The sequence below is a fragment of the Peromyscus californicus genome, unplaced genomic scaffold (assembly GCF_007827085.1).
Source record: "Peromyscus californicus insignis strain IS unplaced genomic scaffold, ASM782708v3 Scaffold_15__1_contigs__length_86483966, whole genome shotgun sequence".
In the NCBI taxonomy this organism is placed as follows: Eukaryota; Metazoa; Chordata; class Mammalia; order Rodentia; family Cricetidae; genus Peromyscus; species Peromyscus californicus.
Genome location: NW_026294447.1, coordinates 50,418,875 through 50,426,390, shown reverse-complemented (window position 1 = coordinate 50,426,390; position 7,516 = coordinate 50,418,875). Strand labels below are relative to the sequence as shown.

General features: G+C 37.8%; 1 pseudogene; it reads right to left on the bottom strand.

Moving 5' to 3' along the window:
* Window positions 1–311: 311 nt before the first annotated feature.
* LOC128110626 (protein disulfide-isomerase TMX3-like) lies at window positions 312–1,236 on the bottom strand (annotated as a pseudogene).
* Window positions 1,237–7,516: the final 6,280 nt, after the last annotated feature.

Below are 7,516 nucleotides of genomic sequence, written 5' to 3'. Positions count from 1 at the left end.
CTATTATTTTGGTTTTATGAGACAGGGTCCCTATATATAGACCTGCCTGTCCTGGAACTAACTTTGTAGACCAGTCTGGCCTTGAGCTCTTCTGTAAATAGATCATGACTAAATGTCTAAATTCAATAAATAGACTCTAATAATTTGAAATCCTATCAATATTTCATATCTGTAAAGACTCAATCTTGCTTCTTTTCTAATATATCCTTGGACTCTGCAATAGAGGTCCTCCACTGCTTGACTGTTTTTTTCCCTCTTCTATGTGTTCCTAGTCTTTCACTGAGCCTTTAGACAGATACTTTAGACAGATATCACTCTCCTGTCAGCCTTCCCCCTGTATTAGCTGTGCACATTCCCCAGCACATGATGCTGATGACACCCAGTGGCAAGCCAAAGAGAATGCAGCCCATAAATGGACAACTTTTGAATACAGATGCAATTGAAGATTTGGCACCAAATACTTTTTTCAATCTCTGCAAAATGCTATCCCTTCCTTGGACTGGTGTTGAACTGTCCAAAATGCTCTTAATGAACTGGACCCTGTCACTGGCTTCCTTACCATGCCTATGTCACAAAAAGTATTGTTGGTTTGAAGTGTTCAGTATAACTGCAGATGGGATTATCTTGTCAGTTCACCCTAGAGTAAGGTGATATATAGTCATTTCCACCCATATAACCAAACTAAAAACCTCTATGGAAGTGTTCCCTGTTATCTCTAACATCTTCCTGAATAACTGAATTTAGTATGGTATATTTGAGAGATATCTTTTTCTTATCAATTACTACAATGACCACAAGCTTTCCCAAGTCTCCAAGATCATACAGGAGGAAGCCATCCATAGTTAGGTAGTTCTGGAATCGAGTAAATCTCTGCTAATAGATGGGATCCACCTTCATACTCATTGTATACAGGGTAAACAAGCACAGTAGCCATCTACTTCAGTGCCACAAACTCAGGAAATTCTGAGACAGAAATATGCAAACACAATTAATTCCCAAACAGCATCTATGTATTTCTCTTTCAAACGTGATTCTCCCACCAATATACACCAAAAACATATGATGTGTCTTTGACAAAAGGACAAACATTTCCTGATGTGGAAGTGACTGAACCAGCATCCCACTCTGTGAGCAAATTCAATAATATATCATCTTTACTTCATGGTCCTTTGTAATTTTATGTCAAGTCTCACTTTAATAGTTTATTGTTGGATAACTCCAAAATCCAAACTCTGAAGCAATGTATCAACAAGCTGCATGCCATCTTTCCAATTTTCTTTAAATAATTTATGTAGATCTCTACTGGCTGGTTTTGTAAGGCATTTTCTCAAGTAGTGATCAATGGGGGAGGTCCCAACCCATGGTGGGTGGGGTCACATCTGGTCTGGTGGTCCTGGGTTCTCTAAAAAGGTGGGCTGAGCAAGCCAAGGAAAGCAAGCCAGTAAGCAGCTCTCCTCCATGGCCTCTGCATCAGCTCCTCCCTCGAGAATCCTGCCCTGTTTGAGTTCCTATCCTGACTTCCTTCAGCAGTGAACAGTGATATGGGCCTGTAAGACAAATAAATCCTTTCCTCCCCAATGTGGTCATGGTGTTTCATAGCAGCAATAATCACCCCAACTAAGACAAGAACTTCTACAAATCCTTTACACACACCCAGGTCAAGAAAAATAACTACAGTGCAAAGGGCTGCCCAGCTCCTCCAACCCACAGCACACTTGACTGGGTACAGCATAGTCTGAACATGAAGAGAAAGACAGAAACACCTGTGCCAGGCACCTGCCGGCCAGGAAATAGGAAATGGAAATTGTTTTATAAGAGATAGATAGATAGATAGATAGATAGATAGATAGATAGATAGAGACAAATATAGATACATAGATGTTAGATAGATAGATAGATAGATGAATGATACATAGATAGATACATAGATATATAGAGACAGAAATATATATATATATATATATATATATATATATATATATATATATATATATATAGAGAGAGAGAGAGAGAGAGAGAGAGAGAGAGAGAGACATGATTTGTTTTGTTTTGAAGTCAGGGACCCCTGTGCCATTTTATTCCAGTCTGAAATACTTGCTCTCACTATTGAAATCCTCTGGTAATTCCCAGGACATATCTTTCACTGGTCTTCTGACTTTCCTGTCATGCTGGAGTATGTAGTAACTTCCTAAGAATGAGACATGGTATCTAAATTTGTAAGTTCTAGCTGTATTCAAGAATATAGCAGAAACAGACTAGTTCTAAAGAGACATTTACTTGAAGGAAAATGGGATGCTTACATTTCTCATCCAGGAGATAACTAGAAAAGTAGGCCTAGAAGATAAACATTGAACAGCTCCAGGAAAGGCTGTGGAATCAACCTCTGGAAGGGACTCTCATCACTAGTCTAGAACCTGCTTGCTCTGGCACAGGCCATAAGCTTGACACTGCATATAGAACAACTAGGAACAAACCTTCATTAAATGTTGTGTGAGAACATAGGAAAATGGAAATTCCTACAATAAGAAAACTTGTCAAACACTGAGTGTCCAAAATTCAGGCTGTGTTCATTATATTTCTGATGCGTAAAAAGCGATTATTTTGCACTCATACTTCCCACCTAGACTGGTTAATATTAAGTTCTAGGTGAAAAGTAAACCCTTCAAATGTTGCTTCTTTTTCTTCCAGCATTCTGTATTGCTAATTTATGGAAGTATGAATCTTTTTCCTTCCTAGGATATTTTTCCTGAAAGCTTAAAGGAGTACTTACCCTTGCTCTGAGATCTCATATGAAACAGAAAGGTATGAACACTGTCTTACTATGGGGATCTTTTCCGACTATGTAGTTGTGTGGTTTGGGGTTTGGGTTTTTTCATTTTTTGTTTTTGGTTTGTTTGTTTATTTGTTTGCTTGTTTTTGGCAAGTCTACAGGAAAAGGGCAGAATTTGATTGTCAATCCAACTTTCTTAATTCAGGAGTGGCTTGAAGTTCAGTGTTTAAGTAGATGGAATATTTAATCATAGAGGTGGTACATTTTCAAGTTTGTTGTTCTTTATATTTTTAAAAAGACCTTTACTTACCACTATTTGATTTCTTTACTTTCTCTTCACCTCAAATATCTGAGAATCTCTTCTCCTTCAAGAGCAGCTACCTTTTCTTTATAATGATGCCTTCTTAAACTTCACAAATATTTTCAAGGCTGAATGTTCAATTCTTCTAGGTTTCAGCTTTGCTTGGATTATCCCCTCTTAGGCAGAAATCTACTTGAGGAACTTCTGTGTGTCTCATCACTGTGGGACTCTAGCTGCCTTGGTAGCATGCTGTCCTTAGCTAAGGCCATTGTTTTCTGTGGACACTGGAGCTGGTACTTCAGTTTTAGATGCCTATATTCCAGCTTTTGTGTAAGTTGAACATGTTAGTGATTTTTGTCTCTTGGTTGTTACAGGATATTTTATTGTCTTTATGGCTTTTTTTCAGAACATATGAAGAAATTCCATTATAGGTAGCTACCATTTATCTCCTATAGAGTTTTATATGTTTATTAAAGATTTTATTTTAAAGCCAAGTTTTGGTGGCACATGCCTTTAATTCCAGCACTAAGGAGCCAGAGGCAGGTGGATCTCTGTGAATTCAAAGCCAGCGTGGTCTAACGAGTGAGTTCTAGGACAGCCAGGGCTACACAGAGAAACTGTTGAAAAAAATATTGTGAGAATGTATGTCTCTGTGTGAGTATATGCATTTGTGTGTGCGGATGACTGCATAGTCCAGAAGAGGGCATCAATCCCCTAGAGCTAGAGTTACATAATTTTGAGCAGTCTGAGGTGGGTGCTGGGAACCAAACTTAGGTCTTCTGGAAAAGAAACAAGTATTCTTAACCACTGAACCATTTGTCCATCCCTTATGTGTTTATTAAAGAAAAAAGATTGGCCTAGCTGAACTAGATTCCATAAAACATTGGAGCCCCAAATTAAGATTTTTTTCAGTAATCCCATGCTGGCCGAGGGGTGTGTGTGTGTGTGTGTGTGTGTGTGTGTGTGTGTGTGTGTGTGTGTGTGTGTGTGCGCGCGTGTGTGTGTGTGTGTGTGTTACAAAGCTCTGGAGCAAAGGAGGACTTTGCCTCATGGGAAGAGATAGACTTACCACAATTTTAAAATCTTATCCAGTTAAATTAATATATGCACACTTTCTGACATTTGTTTCATCTAGTGTATGGGATTCTGACAGTGGTGCAGGAAAAACAGACATTGGAGTCTTCCACCCAGAAGTTAGACTAAGTTGTAAATAATACATTTTCCTTTACTAACCTTTGTTTCCTAATTTCTTTTGAACTACAAGGAAATTAAGGTGGTAGACTTATGGACCTATAACCAAAATTATGGCTACCATCTACTGAAGGAAAGGAATGAAGTATTTCTTTTGTCTTTCCTTAAGCACAGTACCTCTGGGTGACCAAATTCATAGTGGATGAAGCAAATTTTATCTCCATAGAAATATTTGTACTCAGATGTCAGGCTTGGAGGCACATTCCTGTAATCCCAGTACACAAGAGGCTGACACAGGAGGATAGCATGGCATGTTTGAGGTCAGCCTAGACTGTAGGAAGATCCTATGTGTGTGTGTATGTGTGTATGTGTGTGTGTGTGTGTGTGTGTGTGTGTGTGTGTGAGAGAGAGAGAGAGAGAGAGAGAGAGATTAAGAAAGAAAGAGCAGTAAAAAAATATTATAAAATATCACTGTCCTATAACCACTGATGAGTTCAATCCATCTAGCCAATAAGTAACTGCTACATCAGGGATTGAAAGAGGAAAGCTGCTTGACATCATATGCTAGCTAACAGAGTCATCCCACACACAGGAAGGAAGGAATGGAGGAAGGGAGGGAGGGAGGGATAGAGGGAGGGAGGAAGGAAGGAATTGTGTTGATTTCTCTATAGATTATGTGTCTTAATACTTGGGTCCCCAGTTGGTGTTTGGGAAGTATTTGGAGGTGTGGTCTTGTTGGAGGAGGTGTGTCACTGGGGGGTGGGCTTTGAGGTTTCAAAAGCCCATACAATTCCCAGTTATCACTCTCTGTCTGGTACTTGTGGATAAGATGTAAGCCCTAGTTTATTTCTCAACACTCTGCCTGCCTGCTTATTGTCACACTTCCTGCCATGATGGTCATGGATCATGAGTCTCAAATTAAATGCTTTCTTTTATAAGTTGCCTTGGTCATGGTATCTTATCACATCAATAAAAAAATAATAAGACAACCATCAACCTTCTAAATCTCCAACAATTTACTGGATAAATGTAGCCTTATGGTATAAAATACATTGTTATTATAAAATCATTAGCATAAAAAATGTACAATCATCAAAATCTAGACTATGAAAACAGAGATAATTGATTCTTTAACTAGCCAGGTACAAGGGAAAATTGAGACAATGATTGGAGGGAAGAAAATGATCTGCTTACAAATTTAAATACTTGAAAAGTACAGACACATGACACCTTTCAGTGTCATACTCAATGATGGGCAGTATGGATGACAGTGTCCTATAAGAATATAATGGGACTGAAAGATTCTTGTAGGCTACTTATTTTATAGTTTATTTAATATTATAACACCATATATTACCAATGTTGGTGATGATAATGATGGTGTAGCCAAACCCTCCATGCTATCAATCATATAAAGTACAGCACCTGCACTTATGGATAGAATGTAATACTTAATGGTGACAATAGATGATTACATGACTGGTTTGTGTATTTACTATATTATAACTGTTTATTATTCTATTAGTGTATACTCCTACTTAGAAATGAAAGTTATTTGTGTAATAGTAGGCTGCAATATGCTCACAGAAGTCTAATTCAGCTTGTGTTTACACTGTATCTTGATTATATCAAGAGGCCACACAAAACGATTGATTGTCTTCTACAATGTAAGTTTGTGTAAGTACTCTATGTTGTTTGCTCAAGGATGAAGTCACCTAAGGACACATTTCTAGGATGCACCACTACATGAAGTGATACATGACTGTAACTACACATCAACCAGGGGCAAAGTATAGATTTTATTAGATCTGGATTCCTACAACCACTGAGGAAGCATAAGCAGCCACTGAGTAGATGTACAGGAATCATTATTAATTGTAGGCATGAAATGATATAATTTTATTTCATTGTTAGAAAAAGACATCTCCTCTTAGCATTGAACAATGTTGGGGGGGTGTTGGGAAATAGTTCATTCAATAGAGTGCTTGTCAGACAAGCACAAGGACCTGAGTTCTAGTCTCCAGGACCATTATAAAAAGTCACTGGGAAGGCAGCAACAGGCAGATTTCTAGATCCTTTTGGCCACCCAGTCTAGTTAATCTGTGAGCTCCAGGTTCAGTGAGAGACCCTGCCTGGAAAAAGTATTTACCACCTTTTATTGCAAGAAACAACCTACAACAAAAAGGAGTCTCCAGTGTCTGGGAAAGGAGTTATTACTACTAAATAATAATACTTTATTGTGTACTAATAATATTAATAATACTTTGTTGTGTTCTGCACTTTCTTTCAGATAGAGGACTAACTTCTTTCATTCAAGGTCACCAGAAAAGAAGAAAAGAATATTTCTTACACAGGCTTTCCCAGGGATACATTAAACTGTGACCAGTTTACTTCTGTGATAGGTATACAAAACAGAGGCCATGTGAAGCTTCTTTTGAAAAACAGCATGGATATAAAATGGAATTAACTAGCATCATTACAACATTACTTGCTAGCTTTACATTCATTTATGCATATCTGGTACTGGGGAAGTCGTTCAGATTCATTCTGGCAACCTGAGTCTGACACCCAACAAAGAGCATCCACACAGCAGTGAATATGGGAGAAAATTAGCAAATTCTATGCACACACAGCTCTTTGTAACCTTTGCACCCTGTGTGTTTACTTGTTTATCTTGCAGTAAGTTCATTTGTCAGTCATACCTTTTAAGTCCTATTTATTTTTCAAGACAAGTGTGAAGCTCTTCATGACAGGTTGCCTTAAGTGTCAATGTATAGAGACAGGATGACCTTTTGACTGTTATGTTTTCACTTATTTACTCAAATAAGCATCTGAACACTCTAAGATGGATAGTATATTAAAGATGATAGGTTTGGAAAACTACTACTTCTCATAGATTTTCAAAGAAAATCTGCTATACTCTTGATGGAGGCAGTTATTTGGAAATTCCAACTGCCTATCCTTTAGATTTTTCTTAGCAGGCTTCTGTACTTAGTAGCAGCTGATTGGCTGTTACCAAAGTTAAGTGGACTGTTAAGGTAGTCAACTGTAAAAACTCAGCTAAGGCAGTCAACTGTGAAAACTCAGCTCTTGATAGTTGGATCTTTAATCTATACAGAAGAAACAAGGCTAAAATGTAAACAACAAAACAAAAGACAACGAGGGAGACATACAGTTAAAGGTAATTATAGTAATGAATACTAAAATAAGCTTCCTGCCATAATATTAATTGATGTAATCACTTTTCTGTGACA